The 8528-nt window shown below is 45.6% G+C and overlaps 1 non-coding gene across 1 annotated transcript; it reads left to right on the top strand.

Moving 5' to 3' along the window:
• Window positions 1-946: 946 nt before the first annotated feature.
• Trnas-cga (transfer RNA serine (anticodon CGA)) lies at window positions 947-1021 on the top strand. Its single transcript has one exon. It is a non-coding gene; the product is annotated as a tRNA-Ser (tRNA).
• The last annotated feature ends 7507 nt before the right edge of the window (window positions 1022-8528 follow it).

Here is an 8528-nt window from a genome sequence, read left to right as displayed (position 1 = left end):
TGCCCAAAACTGAAAAACTGGATGCTTACGTAACGTCAAATTTTGTGCTCTACATTTTGGACACGTGACATTTTTCATTTGGAGTACACGTTTTTGACTTACAGTCGTTGGTACCGACTTCTTTAGCCTCTGGTAAAAATGAACAAACTTTGAGAACTGATTGCGGCCAAAAGGCTACACCGATTTCGACATTTGAGTATGTCATTCGACGAAAAATTTAACGCTCTTCCATTCTGGTAATGGTAACATTTTAAATAGGATGCACGATTCCCGGGTAATAGGGGAAATCTGAAAGAAGTGCCGAAATTTCGAGTTTTTCCGAAAAAAGTTGTCCGAAAGGTTTTGAAGGTCGAAAACATGGATTCTACATACTCTCAACTTTATGCACAAGATACAAAAAAATGTTGTACCTCATTTTTTGCAAGCAAATGGCCTTTTCTTTGACACCGTTACTGGGCTAATAATGTGACAAACTCCAGGTACTCATCAGTAATCTTGTAATGAGTTTTCATCGGATCTTTTGCCATTGTTACAGGCAGTAGCCTACATTTGCATATATTTAAAGAAAGCTACCAATTCATTACCTCAAGTGTAAATTTTGTGTAAGTCTTTCTGCAGTTTCTTACGATTTTAAAAGCACGATACTATCTTACAGAGAGCAGAATCGTCGGGGAACAATTTTATAGTGCTGCTGATATTAGATGATGAACCGTGTATGTGTTCTGAAGACATTAAACTAACTATTACCCTTCGGTGGGGCACATTCGATTTTCAGACTGAGATTTTCACTCTGCAGCAGAGTGGGCGCTGATATGAAACTTCCTGGCAGATTAAAACTGTGTGCCGGACCGAGACTCGAACTCGGGACCTTTGCCTTTCGCGGACAAGTGCTCTACGGAGAAGAGGTACTGGCACAGGTAGAGCTGTGAGGAGGTGGCGTGAGTCGTGCTTGGGTAGCTCAGTTGGTAGAGCATTTGCCCGCGAAAGGCAAAGGTCCCGAGTTCGAGTCTCGGTCCGGCACACAGTTTTAATCGGACAGGAAGTTTCACATCCAATTTTACTTTCGTTTCTGTGGAATATTCGCTGAGCAGTATCACGTACTAAGATTAGCCAAACATTCATCGATCAAGACACTTTGGAAGTTACATCGAATGATAGACGACGATGTGGTACAGCGTCTGATGCCTTTCGGAAATCTGTCGAGACTGACTGAACTTGTGCACTGCATCTGTTGCGTGCAAGGTGTCATATATAAATAAACTCGATGATCAAAAGTATCCGGACACATTTTACTGCACATTAATATGGGGTGTGTCCGACAATCACCTTTATGTCTGCTTAGACGCTGCTGGGGACACTTTCAATGACGCGTGTAAAACTGCGTGGGGGAATGGCAGACCATTCTTCTTCAAGTGCCGAAGCCAGAGGAAGTAATATTGTTGGACGTTGGGGTCTGGAGCGTAGGCGAACTTCTAACTCATCCCAAAGGTGTTCCAGTGGATTCAGGTCAGAAGTCCAGTCCATTTCAGGTACGCTGTTCTCCAGAAACCATCACCTCACGGATGCTGCGTTATGACAAGATGAATTGTCATCTTGATATAGTTATCGTCTCAGAAAGGTTCTTCTACTGAGTCCGCAGCTCGTGGTCGTGCGGTAGCGTTCTCGCTTCCCACGCCCAGATTCCCGGGTTCGATTCCTGGCGGGATCAGGGATTTTCTCTGCCTCGTGATGACTGGGTGTTGTGTGCTGTCCTTAGGTTGGTTAGGTTTAAGTAGTTCTAAGTTCTAGGGGACTGATGACCATAGATGTTAAGTCCCATAGTGCTCAGAGCCATTTGAGCCATTCTTCTACTGTACGCAGTACACAATATTGTGAAATACCCATTTGCTTCCGCATTTTGCAATTTCGTAAGGGTGATGAAAGACCGACAGACACTTACCACGAAAAACACGACACTTACCACGAAAAACACCCACTCATACCGTACCGCCACCTCCTCCGTACTTCACTGCTAGAATTACACATCATGGCTGGTAACATTTTCTACGCTTCGCCAAACCCAAACCCTTCGATCGGTTTGCCATGGGGTATAGCTTGATTTATCACTCGAAATTACTTGTCTCCCGTCATCCACTGTCCCTTGGCTCCCCTCTTTACATCACACCAAGGGTCGCTTAGCGATGGCTACAGAAATGTGTGGTTTATGAGGAACTGCTCGCCCGTTGTACCGTACTGTTTTTAACTCCCTATGCACAGTCATCGCTCTAGCTGGTGGCGCTTTTGAGCTCACGCATGATTCCTTCTGATATCAAGCGATTTTTACAGACACCTTCCACAATGTTGGTTCGGTAGTCGTTGTTCGTTTGCGTCTCCACAATTCATCAGCAGTCAACTTTTGAGCAGCTGTAGAAGGGTTGAGACGTCACTGATGGAAGTATTACTCGGGTGTCATCCGATGACCACGTCGTGTTCGAGGTCACTCAACTGTCATGTGCGACTCAATCTGCTGTTACTATTTTTCTACTGGCAACACAGGACACCACGCCTCTTTTAATTCGGAATTCACGAAGACTAACTACCTGTACACCTGCTTCTATTGCGTGCAATATGTCGATTATACAGGGCGATCCATATAAACCTAAACTAATTCAATGGGTCCTTATTTCGGCTTGAAATCTCGTAGAAACGGTAAAGTTGTTTTAATGATCTCAGTAGCTCTTGGAGAATCAGAAGTACCCTTTGTTGGCAAGCTGATCATTCTCTCTGCCTATGAGGTCCTTTGTCTGTGGTAATGCCGCGCTTGCTCGGCTCGTGTTAATTCCTTCGTGCCCTCGTCGGTCGTGGTCTGTGAAGTCGGCGAGTGTGTAGTTCGAGCCGAGTGGGAGATTAGTGATTCGGATGTAGTCTTTAGCTAGCAGAAACATGCAGTACACACTTCGAGGGCGGTTTTTACTTCGAGAGCGTTCTTTTTTTTAATGAAAACATACTGGAAGGCAGACTCATTGGCTACAATGTAACGGGCATTTCGGAGAGATTTCGGTGTGCGCTACATTCTAACGAAGGCAACATTTTGTCGACTTAAAGGAAGCCGGAGACAACTGGTGTACTAAACAGTGAGAGTCGTAAATACAGACCACCACTGAGTGCATAGGTTATTGATAATCTTCGAAGACGCTTGGAGAACTCGCCAAGGAAATCGTTGCGTCGACGTAGCCAGGAGACAGGCATTTCATATGGCACACGCCAAAGAGATGCGAAGAAATCGGCATTGCGACCATACAGAGTGCGCATGTTGCACGAATTGCAAGAAAAAAATCATGAGGAAAGAATGCGTTACTGTCGATGGGTTCAAGGGCATCTTAATCAACGTCCAGACATTCTCTACGCATGTTGGTTTACACATGAAGCATGGTTCCATTTGTCAGGTTACATCAACACCCAAAACAGCGTATACTGAGGTGCTGTAAACCTCCACATCATCCTCAAAACACCACTGCACGATGAAAAGCTTGGACTGTGGTGCACGGTGACAGCTTCCAGGGTAGTTGACTCCATTTTCCTTTATACAACCGTAGACACAACCGTTTACACTGGCCTCTTAATTTTATTTGTCGAGCAGCTGGATGACGTCAAACTTACAGAACATTATTTTCATCTAAATGGAGCAACGTGTCGAACGTCTAATGCTTCCATACAAGTTAAAATCAGTTTCATTGGTGACCGAATAATCTCAAAAATTTTGTGGCCCGTCGATCATCTGACCTAACCCGCACGGCTTTTTTCTTGTGGGTGTGTCTTAAAAACCGAGTGATCAAGAATAGACAACGAACAACTGCACAGCTCCGTGAGGCTATTACACACAAAATAAGCGACATTGGCGAGGATACACTTCACAGAACGTGTCAGAATATTACACTGTGCATCCATGGTGGTGGAGAGCACTTCCAACATTTGCTGCGAAGAATATATATATATAGGATGTTACAAAAAGGAACGGCCAAACTTTCAGAAAACATTCCTCACACACAAATAAAGAAAAGACGTTATGTGGACATGTGTCTGGAAACGCTTAATTTCCATGTTCGAGCTCATTTTAGTTTCGTCAGTATGTACTGTACTTCCTCGATTCACCGCCAGTTGGTGCAATTGAAGGAAGGTAATATTGACTTCGGTGCTTGTGTTGACATGCGACTCATTGCTCTACAGTACTAGCATCAAGCGCATCAGTACGTAGCATCAACAGGTTAGTGTTCACCACGAACGTGGTTTTGCAGTCAGTGCAATGTTTACAAATGCGGAGTTGGCAGATGCCCATTTGATGTATGGATTAGCACGGGGCAATAGCCGTGGCGCGGTACGTTTGCATCGAGACAGATTTCCAGAACGAAGGTGTCCCGACAGGAAGACGTTCCAAGCAATTGATCGGCGTCTTAGGGAGCACGGAACATTCCAGCCTATGACTCGCGACTGGGGAAGACCTAGAACGACGAGGACACCAGCAATGGACGAGGCAATTCTTCGTGCAGTTGACGATAACCCTAATGTCAGCGTCAGAGAAGTTGCTGCTGTACAAGGTAACGTTAACCACATCACTGTATGGAGAGTGCTACGGGAGAACCAGTTGTTTCCGTACCTTTTACAACGTGTGCAAGCACTATCAACAGCTGATTGACCTCCACGGGTACACTTCTGCGAATGGTTCATCCAACAATGTGTCAATCCTCATTTCAGAGCAAATGTTCTCTTTACGGATGAGGCTTCATTCGAACGTGATAAAATTGTACATTTTCACAATCAACATACGTGGGCTGACGAGAATCCGCACGCAATTGTGCAATCACGTCATCAACAGAGATTTTCTGTGAACGTTTGGGCAGGCATTGTTGGTGATGTCTTGATTGGGCCCCATGTTCTTCCACCTACGCTCATTGGAGCACGTTATCATGATTTCATACGGGATACTCTACCTGTGCTGCTAGAACATGTGCCTTTACAAGTACGACACAACATGTGGTTCATGCACGATGGAGCTCCTGCACATTTCAGTCGAAGTGTTCGTACGCTTCTCAACAACAGATTCGGTGACCGATGGATTGGTAGAGGCGGACCAATTCCATGGCCTCCACGCTCTCCTGACCTCAGCCCACTTGACTTCCATTTATGGGGGCATTTGAAAGCTCTTGTCTACGCAACCCCGGTACCAAATGTAGAGACTCTTCGTGCTCGTATTGTGGACGGCTGTGATACAATACGCCATTCTCCAGTGCTGCATCAGCGCATCAGGGATTCCATGCGACGGAGGGTGGATGCATGTATCCTCGCTAACGGAGGACATTTTGAACATTTCCTGAAACAAAGTGTTTGAAGTCACGCTGGTACGTTCTGTTGCTGTGTGTTTCCATTCCATGATTAATGTGATTTGAAGAGAAGTAATAAAATGAGCTCTAACATGGAAAGTAAGCGTTTCCGGACACATGTCCACATAACATATTTTCTTTCTTTGTGTGTGAGGAATGTTTCCTGAAAGTTTGGCCGTACCTTTTTGTAACACCCTGTATATATATACAGGGTGAGTCACCTAACGTTACCGCTGGATATATTTCGTAAACCACATCAAATACTGACGAACCGATTCCACAGACCGAACGTGAGGAGAGGGGCTAGTGTAATTGTTTTAATACAAACCATACAAAAATGCACGGAAGTATGTTTTTTAACACAAACCTACGTTTTTTAAAATGGAATCACGTTAGTTTTGTTAGCACATCTGAACATATAAGCAAATACGTAATCAGTGACGTTTGTTGCATTGTAAAATGTTAATTACATCAGGAGATATTGTAACCTAAAGTTGACGCTTGAAACCTCCGACGTTCAGTTGCGTGTTGTAACACTGGCCACGGTCAGCGAGCAGCATCTGCAGGGACATGTTTAGGATGACGACCGAGTTTACGAGTGTGGCTGTAGTGCACTGTTGTGGTTTGGCCTAGCTGTCGCAGTGTCCGCATGTAGCGCTTGCATTCGTCTCCGCATGGAGACCAACTGTAGTACACCGTGTTACCAGACTTCTGTGATAGTGTAGTGTTGTAGGAACTGTGACCATGGTGTATTCGAACTCTGAAAAGGCGGAGATGATACTCATCTATGGCGAGTGTCGACGAAATGCAGCTGAAGCCTGCAGGGTGTATGCAGAACGGTACCCGGACAGAGAGCATCCAACGTGCCGCACATTGCAAAACATCTACCGCCAACTGTATGCAACAGGTATGGTCGTAGCACGCAAACGGGTCCGTAACAGGCCCGTCACAGGAGAAGCGCGTGCAGTTGGTGTGTTAGCTGCTGTTGCCATGAATCCACACATGAGTACACGGGACAGTGCGAGAGCCAGTGGACTGAGTCAAAGTAGTGTCATGCGCATACTGCATCGTCACCGCTTTCGCCCGTTTCATGCGTCGCTACATCAGCAATTACATGGTGATGACTTTAATCATCGAGTGCAATTCTGTCAATGGGCATAACAGAGAATGCGTTGCAGTTCTACCAGTTTACCGATGAAGCGGGTTTAACAAACCACGGGGCAGTGAATCTACGGAACATGCATTACTGGTCCGTGGACAACCCTCGCTGGCTCAGACAGGTAGAGCGACAGCGACCGTGGACTGTAAATTTATGGTGCGGAATCATTGGCGACCACCTCATTGGTCCTCACTTCATTGCAGGGGCCCAAACAGCTGCAACATACATCGCGTTTCCACAGAATGATCTGCCAATGTTGCTCGAAAATGTCCCACTGGAAACGCGTCGACGTGTGTGGTATCAGCTTGATGGTGCACCTGCACATTCCGCAGTTAACACTAGGCTGACCCTTGACAGGATGTTCGACGGGCGTTTCATAGGACGTGGAGGACGCATAAATTGGCCAGCCCGTTCTCCTGATCTTACACCTCTGGACTTCTTTTTGTGGGGTACGTTAAAGGAGAATGTGTACCGTGATGTGCCTACAACCCCAGAGGATATGAAACAACGTATTGCGGCAGCCTGCGGCGACATTACACCAGATGTACTGCGGCGTGTACGACATTCATTACGCCAGAGATTGCAATTGTGTGCAGCAAATGATGGCCACCACATTGAACATCTATTGGCCTGACATGTCGGGACACACTCTATTCCACTCCGTAATTGAAAACGGAAACCACGTGTGTACGTGTAACTCACCCCTCATGGTAATATACATGTGCGTCAGTGAAAAAGACCAATAAAAAGGTGTTAGCATGTGGACGTAATGTGCTGTTCCAGTCTCTTCTGTACCTAAGGTCCATCACCGTTCCCTTTGGATCCCTACGAGATTCGGTGCTCTCCGATACACACGATCGAACAGCGGAGGAGTGGTACTCAAGCGTCAACATTAGGTTACAATATCTCCGGATGTAATTAATATTTTACAATGCAACAAACGGCACTGATTACGTATTTGTTTATATGTTCAGATGTGCTAACAAAACTAACGGGGTTCCATTTAAAAAACCTAGGTTTGTGTTAAAAAACATACTTCCGTACTTTTTTTATGGTTTGCATTAACCAATTACACTAGCCCCTCTCCTCACGTTCGGTCTGTGGAATCGATTCGTCAGTGTTTGATGTGGTTTACGAAATATATCCAGCGGTAATGTTAGGTGACTCACCCTATATATATATATATATATATATATATATATATATATATATATATAATCTCCCAATTGTATATTATTATCTCCCAGAATTGCAAATATGTCCCATTACTGATTCAAATGTTATGAGTCATTAAAAGTAGTTCAGGCTTATATGGGTCGCAATGTGAGTACGTATAGGAAGTTGTGTTTCACACGAGAGATTCTTCCAGAATCAGTCCTATCAGAGCCGTATAAACCAGGATTGAGGGTGCACCTCTGGGCGGACTCTGCCAGTAGAGAGGAAACGCGGCTCTGGAGTTCCGCCCCTCGGGAAATGAGCGGCTCGCCACAGCTCGACCAGGTCCCTCGCAACTCTGTTATCGATGGGCCCGCCTTTTCGCCGCTGCGGCTGCGTTTCAAGTAACTAACAGCAGAGCGTGGCTACTAGGTCTTTCGGAAGTGACCAATCTGCTCCTCGGGGCATCGATTCAGCCAACCACCGCCTGTCGGGTGAAATCTGCTTTACTGGTCAGAGATGGTATTACGGAAAGCAACATACGGGACTGTAAAATCACTCACATAGACATATATTTCATAAAAATACTGACGAGATATTGAGACACACATTACATTCACTGATTACAAAAAGACCTTTTGGAGAGCCAGGGCCGGCCGCTGTGACCGAGCAGTTCTAGACGCTTCAGTCTGGAATCGAGCGACCGCTACGGTCGCAGGTTCGAATCCTGCCTCGGGCATGGATGTGTGTGATGTCCTTAGGTTGGTTAGGTTTAGGTAGTTCTAAGTTCTAGGGCACTGATGACCTCAGATGGTAAGTCCCATAGTGCTCAGAGCCATTTGAACCATTTTTTGGAG

The sequence above is a fragment of the Schistocerca serialis genome, chromosome 5 (genome assembly GCF_023864345.2).
Source record: "Schistocerca serialis cubense isolate TAMUIC-IGC-003099 chromosome 5, iqSchSeri2.2, whole genome shotgun sequence".
Classification (NCBI taxonomy): Eukaryota; Metazoa; Arthropoda; class Insecta; order Orthoptera; family Acrididae; genus Schistocerca; species Schistocerca serialis.
The sequence above is the reverse complement of the archived record's forward strand: the minus strand, read 5'-3'. Positions and strand labels throughout refer to the sequence as shown.